Here is a 12017-nt window from a genome sequence, read left to right on the forward strand (position 1 = left end):
ATTTTATCCTATTTACCTCTACATTTTGACAGGGCTTTCCAGTTACAAATCCTTAACCTGGAAGTGGTTATTTCAAGACAATACTTGATAGAAGGGTCTGCAAAGTTATGTAACTATAGCAGAGTAGAGGTCTCCTACTATTCTGTTGTTCTGAAAAATCTTTTTCCAATATTGACTCATCCTTTTAGCCTAGGACTTTATCCACACAAAATGTGAGTTTCTTAGAGGCAGGGCTTAGGAGCTGAGCTAATACAAAGATATCCACAAAAGAACCAACTCCTAACCAGTGTGGCAAGGCAGACTAGTATGTGCACTATTGATTCCCTTCTGTTGACCTGTCCTTCCATTTCTAAATTGAAATGTAGAAATGAAAAATAAATTGTTTTCTTCGTTTTTAGGAACAGGGTCTCATTGTCACCCTCATTCTCTTCTGTCGACCTGTCCTTCCATTCCTACATTGAAATGTAGAAATGAGAAATACATTGTTTTCTTCTTTTTTAGAAACAGGGTCTCATTGTCACCCAGGCTGGCAAGCTGGAGTTCAGTGACATCATCACAGCTTGCTATAACCTTGAACTCCTGGGTGCCAGTGATCCTCCCACCTCAGCTTCCTGAGCAGCTGAGACTACAGGCATGAGCCAAGGCACCCTGTTGCACCATTTTCAATACACACCGTGATTTAAAAGATTTTGGAAGAATTGCAGACATAGCACACTCAAAAATAACAATAGCTGGTATTTACTGAGCACCTACTATGTACCAAGCATTTTATGTATTTTAACCCATTTAATCCTTGCAACAATCCCATTATGTTGGTATCATTATTCTCATCTTGTGTATGAACAAACTGGAAAGACTTCCCCAAGGTCACAGAGATGGGAAGTAGCAGCACCAGTATTCAAACCTAGGCAATCTGGAATCAGGGGGTATACTTAACCATTATACGTTTCTCCAAATAAATGTCTGTTGGATCTACACATTTTTTTATCAATTTTTTATAAAAGTTTATTTAAAATAAATACTCCTGTAAATAGAAAGCTAGAACACAATTTGTAGGTTAGATATAGAATGGCAGGGAGCATCAACAGCTGAATAGATCATTAGCTGCAGCAAGGCTGCCAAGGACGCCTTACTTAGTAGGCCCACCTTCCTGTGTCTTTTAAAAATTGTCCGATCACGACTAACGTAATTCGATTTTGTGTCTGGAATCTTCAATATACATGAAACCTCTGTAATTGTCTATTAACACAAGGTATAATTTATCCATTAACTGTTACAGCCCTCATATCGCCTGCCATCATTCACAAAAGTCCTTGCCTTGAGTCTATTTCTTTACACACACACACACACACACACACACACACACAACTTCTTACCCTGTTTTGGGAAAAAGTAGATGAACCTTTAGGTCCATTTTCCAGGCAGGGAGGGAAATGGGAAGTGAAGGTGGAGAAGAGGTGAATTGTAATGAAATTGGTTTTTACTAGGTATTTTTATCGCTGCTTGGGACATACAAACCACAAAGAAATACTAGCTTTTGGCGAGTCCCCAACTCTGGGGCTCACTGATCAATGGCACCCAAACTCATTTGCTAATTTAAAAAAGTACACCATGGCAAAGTTCCTTTGCATAGACGTGGACCGAAGCTGCCGCCGCCGCCAAAATCTGCGGCAACCTCGTGCGGAGTCACCGCCGCCAAACCCTTCACTCTCCCCAGGAGGCTTCCACGCCGCCCCTGTTCCCACGGGAGCCCAGCGGTCCCTACTGGCTCGGGGTCTCTCCGGGAAGGCCGCGAAGGGAGGCCGAGGGCGCCCTGGCTAGAAGGGAAGGCGGGAGGAGCGGGCAGCACCCGAGCTTCGGTTCATGACCCCGTTACTCCGCGGAAAAATGGAACATTCCGCTCCTTCCGCCCGCAGAGGGGAGGTGGGGGGAACCCTTCGATCTAGTCTGGGAGAGGCGACGCGGACGCAGCCACCGGAATCCGGGACGCCGGGAGCCGAGTTACGGGAATGGCAGCCCCTGGAATCCTGCCCCCTCGTCGACGGGCGGCCGCTGGACCAATGGGTGGGTGCGCTGGGTCTCCCAGGGACCAATCCAGAGCACAGGCCCGGGGCCTGGGGGCGGGGCGCCGCGGGGCGGAGTTGGGGCGCCCCGCCCCGCCGCGGGAGGAAGGCCGCGCGCCACCTCTGCGGGAAGGAGCGGCGAGCGTGCCGGAGCCGGGGCGAGCAGCCTAGAGGCCGGCGGAGTCGCGCCAGGTCTGCGCCGGTCAGGCCTAGTGGTTCGGCACTGTGGCGCCGGCTCCTGCGGGGACGCGCGCTGTGGAGGCGCGGAGGGTCGAGGCGCGGCGGGCTGAGGTGAGCAGGGGCCGGGGCCGGTGAAGGGCCGAGTAGCGGGAGGGTGAGAGCTCCGTCGGTGCGGACGGGCGGCCTGGCACTCTGGTGGCCTCCCTTCCCCAAAAGAGGAGCGGGGGACAGCGCGTGCCCCGAACTTGTCAGCTCAGCCTGGAAATCCCCACATTCCTTCCTGCCCCTGCTCCCGCACCTCCGCGTTCTACTCGCACAACTTTGTTACCTCGATCTTTCAGTCCTAAGAAGAATCATTACCCCTGCCACACACACACACACACACACCTCCTCTTCTTACCTTACCCCCCACCCAAAGTCCCTTCAAGATCAACCCCGTTTTGGTTACCAGAGTCCACGTTTTCCCCATTGCCCTTTCCATCTTTAAATTCCATTAGCCTCGCGCTTGACTCTCGGTTTTCTTCCCGGAGGTTGATATTCCTTTGCCAGAAACATATTTTCTTCCTAAAAGTGTAACGTTTCACTGTTGTTGAAAGCTCACAGGGCTTAGAAACATTATTTACTAACGTATCTTTTCTTTTGATCTCTTATATGTACCACTTCTAACGAATCCCACATCACTCACTGTGTCCTATGGAAGCAGATCCGTATGTTTTTAAAATTTCACCTAGTGCCCAAAGCTTGAAGGTGTTCTAAGTAGCAAGGTTCTGTTCTCCAGAGGATGAACAGCATTTTATTCATAATCTGAAACTGAAAAAATATCACAGGTTAAAAATAAGACTTAACACTTTTTGTTCTTTTTTTCTTTTCTTTTTTTTTAGAAAGAGACCTCTTTGGGTTTAATTTGTAAACTATTTGACAATTCGGGAGTTGTACTGCCTTAAGGTAATTAATTATTGAATGCCAGGATGAATTGTCTAAAAGATTGGGGTATTTGGTTTAGTCAGTGCTGTAAACAAACCCTTTAGACTGCGTGTGACTGCCAGCTTCAAGTTGGAACAACTCTTAATTTGAAATTACTGACTCAGATCATCATAGGAGCTGTTCACCATTATTTTAATTTCTTAAATTCATGTTAATTCTTATTGGGAAGTATTTCCGAACAATGAATCAGAATGCTACATTTATAGAACCAAGTTGATATTAAATTGCACTTTCTGAATATTTCTCTTTGGGGATAATTTTGAACATTTGCTTTTAATCACAAATGAATAAAATTATAGGAAGGGGTGTCAAAAAAGGAGGATAAACTTTGTAGTGGATTTTTTCCCCTCATCTCAAGTCTATTATTGACTATAATATACTTGTTTAATTTTCTTATAGCTAATTTGGAGTATTATAAATACTGCTGCCAGCTAATTCAACACAGCCTATTCTTATGTAACTAAAAATGTTCTCATCTTTATGAATTGCAGTATTTTTAGTTAATTTAAAATTTTTCCCCAAGGGTTCCCATTTTAGTTAAATATTAGGGTGAATATTGATTGTTATGTGCCAGTGCAGTGAGGTAGGTGTATACTTTCTGGAGAAGAAAACAGGCTCTGAGTCCCTCTAAAACAGTGGTTCTCAACCTGTGGGTCGCGACCCCTTTGTAACAATGAAAATACATCCTGAATATCAGATATTTACATTACGATTCATAGCAGTAGCAAAATTACAGTTATGAAGTAGCAATGAAAATAATTTTATGGTTGGGGGCCATCACAACATGAGGAACTGTATTAAAGGGTCGCAGCATTAGGAAGGTTGAGAACCACTGCTCTAAAACCTAGATCTGCGTGACTCCAAATCTTGTGCTGTCAATTATTTTGTCACATTTCTCATAGAAAATCCAGTGCTATAATTTGATTTGGGAATATAAGGACTACCCTTAACTCCTTTAGAGTGTTGGAGAGGGTTTTTCCCCTGGAAGCTATTTCAGAGCTTCTCATTTTAATGAGAGTCAGAATTCCTTGGCTCTAATACATTTGCAACTTAGCTTCTAGAGAAGCATGGAAATGTTTTCACAAGCTTCTCTATTTCTTTGATTGCAAAGGCAGCTTGATCAGAATTGAGGTTTTTATTGTGCTTTATTATCTTATAGAACAAATACTAAAGCACTTACTACCTGCTATAGGAACTCGCAGAATGTATGAGATGCCATCAGAACCTTCGAAGAGTTTACAAAAATTGGGCTGAGAAAACTTAACACCTGAAAAATTACAAGGATGCAAAGCAGTTTTAATTAAATGCAGAGTTATACAGAAAATGCTATAGATACTTAAAGTAGAGAGTGATCATTTGAGGCTCGTAATGAGCAGAGGCTCTACCAGACTTCAGCCTTGAAAGCTGAGTAAGATTTGGATAAAGGGAAATATGAAGGAAGCCCATTCATCACAGAGAATATGGACACAATATAGAATGGAGAATATAAAACCTGATAGAAGACTATCATGTGGAAAGGATCAGGAATAATTATAATAGCCAATACATATTTAATGCTTATTTTGTATCAGTCACTGTTTTGAGCACTGTTTTATACATTGAATCTTCATAAAACCTTGTAAGATAGGTCTAATTAATCCTGTTTTTACACATAGGGAAACCCAGGCATAGCAAGGTTGATAACTTGTGTAGCTAAGTGGTAGATCCAAAATTCTCACTTAGCCTGGCTTTAAAATCTGAGCTCTCAACCATGATACATACTGCCTTTTCATAGTATACTTGAGTGACAGTGAGTGTAATACTGTCATAGCAGGCCTTTTCACACCCACTCCTAATTGTCTAGTAGGTGCCTCAAAACAAGTTAGATTGTGAATATATCAAGATTTGTCATGAGTCTTATTAGTGAACTATGTAAGATTGCACTGGGAGCACAGATGTTTGTGAGAGTGAGGGGTGATTCCACTGACAAAGTGAAGTTTCATCCGGGTTGTAAGAAGTTAGCACTATGCAATCAGGAAAGGAATTGTAGAGGCAGGAAATAGCATATGTAGAATCACAAACTGAAAGAACAAGGTAATGTTAGGGGAAGTCTAATGGTTTGGTGTGGCTTGAGCTTAGAGTCTAAAGGGATAGCTAATAGGGAGTGATAAAAGGTAAAAACAAAATTATGAATGGCATGGTGAGATCAGGCAAAATGAGAAGCTTAAATGTTTGCTTTGCAGAAACTGCAAAAATAATATTCAGCATGACTGGAGGAAAATCCATATTGCTTGCAAATGCAAGCAGTTCTTTTCTGAAAGTACAGTGGTAGGGTAGCTTGAGGAAGAAGTCTGAGGAAAGGACTTTTTTTAAGAGTAGAGAGACATGAATATTGGAAAAGATATAGTGGACAGGCAAAATAAAGACAAAATTTTAGGTTCTTAAATACTATAGTTAAAACATTGGATATTATTACTCTTTAAAAGCTTTTGAGGAAAAAAAGTATGATGGGTTTAAAATAGTGTGTTAGAGATATCCAACAATTATGTTCAGAGTGCTTGGGAGGGAGGAAAGAAATTACAAGCAGGAAAGCTGTTGAAAATTTTGAGGTGATCAGTGCCCAAATTAAATTAGTCATGGTAGAGGGTCAAAAAAAAAAAAAAAAGAAAACCTGGGAAAGACATGATTTGTGACTAAGAAAAGCTAGAATGTAATGGATAGGTTAAGAGAAACAACAGTGGACTTCACTGACCTAGGCAGAGATGAGTTGTTTGTAGGTTAAAAGGTAAGTCCCTATGATTTTTTAAAAAGTGTGTGCATTTATGTGTGTTAGTATGTATATATGTGTGTTGATTTGAGTCAGAGATACAATATCCAAGAAAATGACATGTAACTAGACTTTTAAAAAAAGGTCCAAGCCAGAATTCTTGAAATTGTTTTGTTAAGATAATAATTGAAGTCTTTCTTACATCTTCAAGGAAGTTGGTATTTTGAAAAGAAAAATCAGTGCCAAATACTTCATCTTTGGGTACATTCATAGCCAGGAGAGGAAAGCTAGGCAGAGAATTCAGTAAAAGAGACAGGAAAGTGGATAAAGAATTCAACTGCATTATAAGGTTACATGGAAACCGGGAAACATGAGAATTTGGAGAAGCAGAGATGGTCAACAATGTGAAAGGCTTTAGAAACACTTGTGATATTGTCACAATGGCTGCAGTCTCTTTTTTTATCCTGCAGTTTATCCAATGAATCTTAGATTTAATGAGAAATTTGTTAGCTAATTTATCACGAATAAGACAGCTGTGTATGTTGAAATATGGCTGTAGTATATAGATCAGTGTTTTAAAGATGCATGTATGCATACATATCCAGAGCAGGAACTTCCTTCCTTTCAGTACTACAAAATCTGTCACTCTAATAAAATTTGAATGTCTCCATGTTTTCATTTTCTTGTGAGTCATCTCTTCATCCTTTGCTCTAAGGTAGATTGGCTTAATCGTTACTTCTGAATATTGCTTTTCATGTTGGTGCCTTCTGCACAATCTCTTTTTATTTGGATGTTCTGCTTTATACATTTTCCCCAACTCTACCCCCTAGTGGAAAGTAAGCTCATCAGAGCTGTTTCAGATAGCACAGCTCTGCTTTGGTAGACTGGCATGCTCTAGGATTTTGCCCTTGGTAATCTTCACTTGACATTTAGCATCAAAGATGATGTATAGCATATGTGTATGTTATTTTTTCTGTCTAGAAAACCCTTACCCCTTATTTCATGACTGGGTGGTCCTGAGCCCCGTGGTGATTGTGTTGTCTGTGCTCCTGTAGTACTTCGTGCATATTTACCTCTCTAAACCTTAAACTTCGTTAAGGGCAAGAACTGTTTATTTATTTGGCTTCAATTATATTTGTAATGTTTTATTTATTAAGTGATGGCGAGAACATGGATGTTCATCAAAATACTATTTAAACCTTTGCATTTGGCTAAAACAGTGATAATTTGTAAAAGGCCTTCTGTACTCTAGGGCCGTAAGCATGTTCTGTGTTTTCTTTCAGTATGCTTATAACTTTTCTTTTGCGTTTAGATCCTTAGTCAGTTTGGGGATAAGGTGTGTGTGCATGTGTCTGGGATGAAATAGGGTTCTCACTTTATTTTTTGCTTTCTTTTGTCCCAGTACCATTTATTGAATTGTCCTTTATTTCCCCAGTGATAATGAGTGCCTGTTTTAAAAATCAGCTGTTAAATTCTTACATATACTTGAGTCTGTTTTGTTCTGTACCAGTGATTGTCTATTCCTTTGCCAATGCCATGTTCTAATTACTGCCTTTATAGTAGGTCTATAGTAGGTCTATAGTGATTGTCTATTCCTTTGCCAATGCCATGTTCTAATTACTGCCTTTATATTTAGGTCTTAATAAATGGTAGAACTAGTTAGTAGTCTCCTCTTAATTCTTCTTTTTGAAATTGGCTTTTGGCTGTTCTTTGATATTTTGTATGAAATTTTAAATTGGTTTGTAAAGTACCAGAATAAACCACTTTGCTATTTGGATTAATATTGTTTTGCATTTACATGTTAATTTGTGAAGAATTGCCATCTCTACTATGTTGGCTTTTTTCATTCCATTGTATTTAGATCGTGTTAATGCACTTTTTAGTAAGGTTTTACTGTTTTCTCCATAAAGCTCTCACATAGTTCTGATTAGATATTTCCTAGACATGGTATAGTTTTTGGTTGCTGCTGTGAGTAGGACTTTTTTCAATTATTTTCTAATTGGTTATTACTGGTGTGTAGAAGAGCTATTCTTTTTTGATTACCTTTTATTGACCTGCTGTGCTGAACTCTCGATAGTCCTAATAGTTTGTCACTTGGTTTTCATTCTTTTGCTTGATAAATGATCATATCATCTGCCATTTTTTTCCATTTTTATGTATTATATCTTATATTTTTGGTTAAGCCCTCTAGAACTCTAAGCATCTTTTCTGAATCCTGACTTTAATAGAAATGCTTCTAATTTTTACCCTTAAATATACAGGTGCTTACTATAGGTCTCTGATAGTAGTGGCAGTAACACCAAGAGCTGCACTAGTAATAAGTGCTGTTACCTTTTATTGAGTAGTTATTACGAGCCAGATGATTCTAAGCACTTCCGATGTATTTATTTAATTCTTGTAACATTCCTGGTGGTAAATGGGCAGGAGATGGTGTTATTCTCATTTTTACAGATAAGGGAATTGAAAGGGAGGGACATTTAAAAAACTTGCTTAAGATATTTTACAAAAACTAGAGGAGCTGAGATCTGAACACAAGCAATCCATTTCCATAGGCCTTGCTCTTACCTTTTTTATTATACTTCATCAAGGTAGAACACTTAGACTTAGTGTTCTAATACTTAGTTGTTATCTTAAATTTTAAACGAATAGTTGCTGAATATTATCAGATAACATTTCAAACACCTGTTGGAATGATTATTATTGTTTTTCTTCTTTAATCTGTCAATATAGTGAATGACATTAATATATTTTCTCATGTTGAACTATGTTTGGTATTTCAGGCTCATACTTGTTAATATTTAGATTTCGGTTTTGTTTTCGCATCTGTTTAGACTTCTATACACCAATATTTATAATACTGCAGTTTTGACAATAGTTCTATTATATAATCCTCATTTGACTTGGTATCCAAACATCTGTGCAACTTGCAATTCCAGCCAAGATGGAATAACAAGGACCAGATGTACCCTCCTGTGTGAAACAACCAAAAAACTAAAATATGTATAAGACAGTGGTAAGATGCTGAACGTCAGGTGATGAAAAGCAATTTTAGAAGATGGGAATGCGGTGAGCCCTATGATCGTACTAGCCTACCATGTGCAGAGAGTTTGGCACAGGTCAAGAAAACCCAGGCTGAGGTCAGTAGATAATCTTGAAGGAATGAGTGGGGAGAAGAAAGTAACTAGAGTTCACAAAAAGAATACTGGAGAAGATAGGATTCTGTAGGGAAAGCTTCGGAGGTCCCCTTCAACTTTTCAGCTGAATACTCATCAGTATAAGTATGTAAAATAAAGAAACTAGTGACGGCAGGGAAAGAACCTCCCGAAAGGAGTAGAGGTAATTGGTGGTGCTCCCATGTGGCAGAAAGAGTGCCAGAGGGGAAAACGCCTTGACTCATAGAACATTAGAGTATACAGAAGGATCTTGCCTTAGTAGTAGAGAATATAATTAGCCATAGATATTTTATAGTTTTTGATAAAAATCATAAACTAACAGATACAAGAACCTCAATAAACTCCAAGCAAAAGAAACATGATAAACACTACACTTAGGTGCATTACAATCAAATTGTTGGAAACTAGTGATAAAAAGGAATCTTGAATACATCCAGGAGGAAAAAGACCTTTCGTACAAAGGAACAAGAGAAGGATGATAGCAGATCTTGAAACAGTGCAAGTAAGAAGAAAGTAGAGCTGTATTAAACTACTGAAAGAAAAAACTGTTGAGAATCTGTACCCACTGAAGATATTTATAAAAAATGATATTGATATAAAGATTTTTTAGATACATATAAAAACCTAAAGAATTCATCACCAATAGCCCTATATTGTTAAAAAAAAAAAAAAAAAGTTAAAGGTAGTCTTTCAGGCCGAAAGACAGTGATAACAGATGCCTCACATGGAAATATGGATCTGTAGAAAGAAATTAAAAGCTCTATAATTGGTAACTACATGGGTAATGTCGAAGTCTTTTTTTTTTTTTTTTTAAGATGTGGAGTATTACTTTGTTGCCTAGGCTGTAGTACAGTGGCCCAGTCACTGTAACCTCCAACTCTTGGGTGTAAGCAGTACTCCCGAGTAGCTCAGGCTAGGCACATACCACCGCACCAATAGTGTTTTGTTCTGTTGCCCAGGTTCATCTTAAACTTCTGGCCTCAAGCAGTCCCCCTGCCTCAGCCTCCTAAGGTGTTAGGCCAGACCCAGCCCCTGCATCTACCACATGATTTTCTTCTTATTGTACAAGTCTCTTTAAAAACATTAATAATTAACTGTTTAAACAAAAATAATGACAAGTAGTTTATAACGTGTAAAGTACATGTGAGGTTTTAACATACGCAAAATTAAAATGTATGGCGAATAGCACATGTTGAAAGAAAAAAATGGAATTAACTTTTATACTAGATCAAGAAGTGAAAAATGTATACTATAAACCTTAAAACAACCACTAAGATGTAAAAACAAAGAATTACAGCTTATAAGCCAACAAAGAAGGGAAGACAGAATAAAAAATAATTAACAAAAATAAGAAAAGGAAGAAATGGGGAGAAAAGATCAGTTCAGTAGAAAACAAGTATGGAGATGATAGCTTTAAACCTAACCATCCATATCAAAAATGATTTCAAATGTATGTGATCTAAATACCCAATTGAAAAGCAGATATTGTCAGATTAGATACAACTACGTGCTGCCTGCAAAAAAAAAAAAAAAAATGCCTTGTAAATCTGAAGAAGAAACACATTAAACATAGAAGGATGGGAAAGGTATTCCATGATAACAGTAAACAAAGAAGCCTGGATGTCAAAGTAGATTTCAGAGAAAAGAATGTTATTGGGATAAAGAAGATCGTTTTATAAACATAAAAGGGTCTCAGTTCATTAAGAAGATATAATAAATAACAGCTTCAAAGTATATGGGGCAAAAACTGATAGAACTGCAAGGAGAAATAAATCAATCCTCAGTTATATTTTAGAATTTCAGTACCCCTCTTTCAATAATTCATAGAAGTATGCAGAAAATCAGTAAGAGCATAGAATATTTGAAAAACACTATCAAACAAATGAGTGTTATGGACATTTATGTAATACTCTACTAGCAACAGGAGTACTTTTAAAGTGCACCGAACATAGATTTATAAAGCTATAGTCAAGATAGTGTAGTCACTACATAAAGATAAGCAAATGGATGAAAGGAATAAACAGCAGCAGTTAGCAAACTACAGCCCTCAGGTGAACCGGCCCACTTCCTGTTTTTATAAAGTAGTAGTATTAGAATACAGCTGTTCCCTTTCATTTATGCATTATGAATGGCTGCTTTTGTGCCACAGTAGTACATTGGTAGCTCTGACAGGGTCCTTATGGTCCATAAAGCCTAAAATATTTACCCTTTACCCATAAACATGAAAAGTTTACACACCCGTGGAATTGAGCATATGCATATAGACTCACATATATGTGGACAACTGATTTTTGACAAAGCTATAGCAGGAGTTCACTTGAGAAAGGATAGTTTTCTCAGGAAATGGTTCTAAAACAATTGGCCATCCATTTTTTCAAAATGAACTTGAATTCTTACTTCACACCATATGTGAAATATTCAAAGACCTAAAATGTAAAACCCCAAACAATAAAACTTCTAGGAGAAAACCTCTGCCACTTTAGATTTGGCAAAGATTTCTTTTTTCTTTTCTTTTTTCTTTCTTTCTTTTTTTTTTTTTTTTTTTTTTTTTGAGACAGAGCCTCAAGCTGTCCCCCCTGGGTAGAGTGCCATAGCATCACAGCTCACAGCAACCTGCTCAAGTGATTCTCGTGCCTCTGCCTCCCAAGTACCTGGGACTACAGGTGCTTGCCACAACACCTGGGTATTATTTGGTTGCAGCCATCATTGCTGTTTGGCAGGCCCCGGGCTGGTTTTGAACCCGCCAGCTCAGGTATATGTGGCTGGCGCCTTAGCCGCTTGAGCCACAGGCGCCAAAGCCCAGGCGAAGATTTCTTATACGCAATACCAAAAGCACAAATTGACAAATTGGATTTCTGCTCTCAAAAGACA

The 12017-nt window shown here is 38.7% G+C and overlaps 1 protein-coding gene across 2 annotated transcripts in view; it reads left to right on the plus strand.

Annotated features, from left to right (window-relative positions):
- Positions 1-2186: 2186 nt before the first annotated feature.
- The window catches only part of IL6ST (interleukin 6 cytokine family signal transducer), a 48809-nt gene continuing 38978 nt past the window's right edge, over positions 2187-12017 (plus strand). The window contains exon 1 of one of the 2 annotated variants that reach the window (XM_053590388.1): positions 2187-2354. The gene's annotated coding sequence lies outside the window, so the exon portion shown is untranslated. Of the gene's footprint in view, positions 2355-3108; positions 3189-12017 lie in introns of those variants that run through there. The other variant, XM_053590398.1, reaches the window with a different exon arrangement.

This window comes from Nycticebus coucang, chromosome 1 (assembly GCF_027406575.1).
Source record: "Nycticebus coucang isolate mNycCou1 chromosome 1, mNycCou1.pri, whole genome shotgun sequence".
In the NCBI taxonomy this organism is placed as follows: Eukaryota; Metazoa; Chordata; class Mammalia; order Primates; family Lorisidae; genus Nycticebus; species Nycticebus coucang.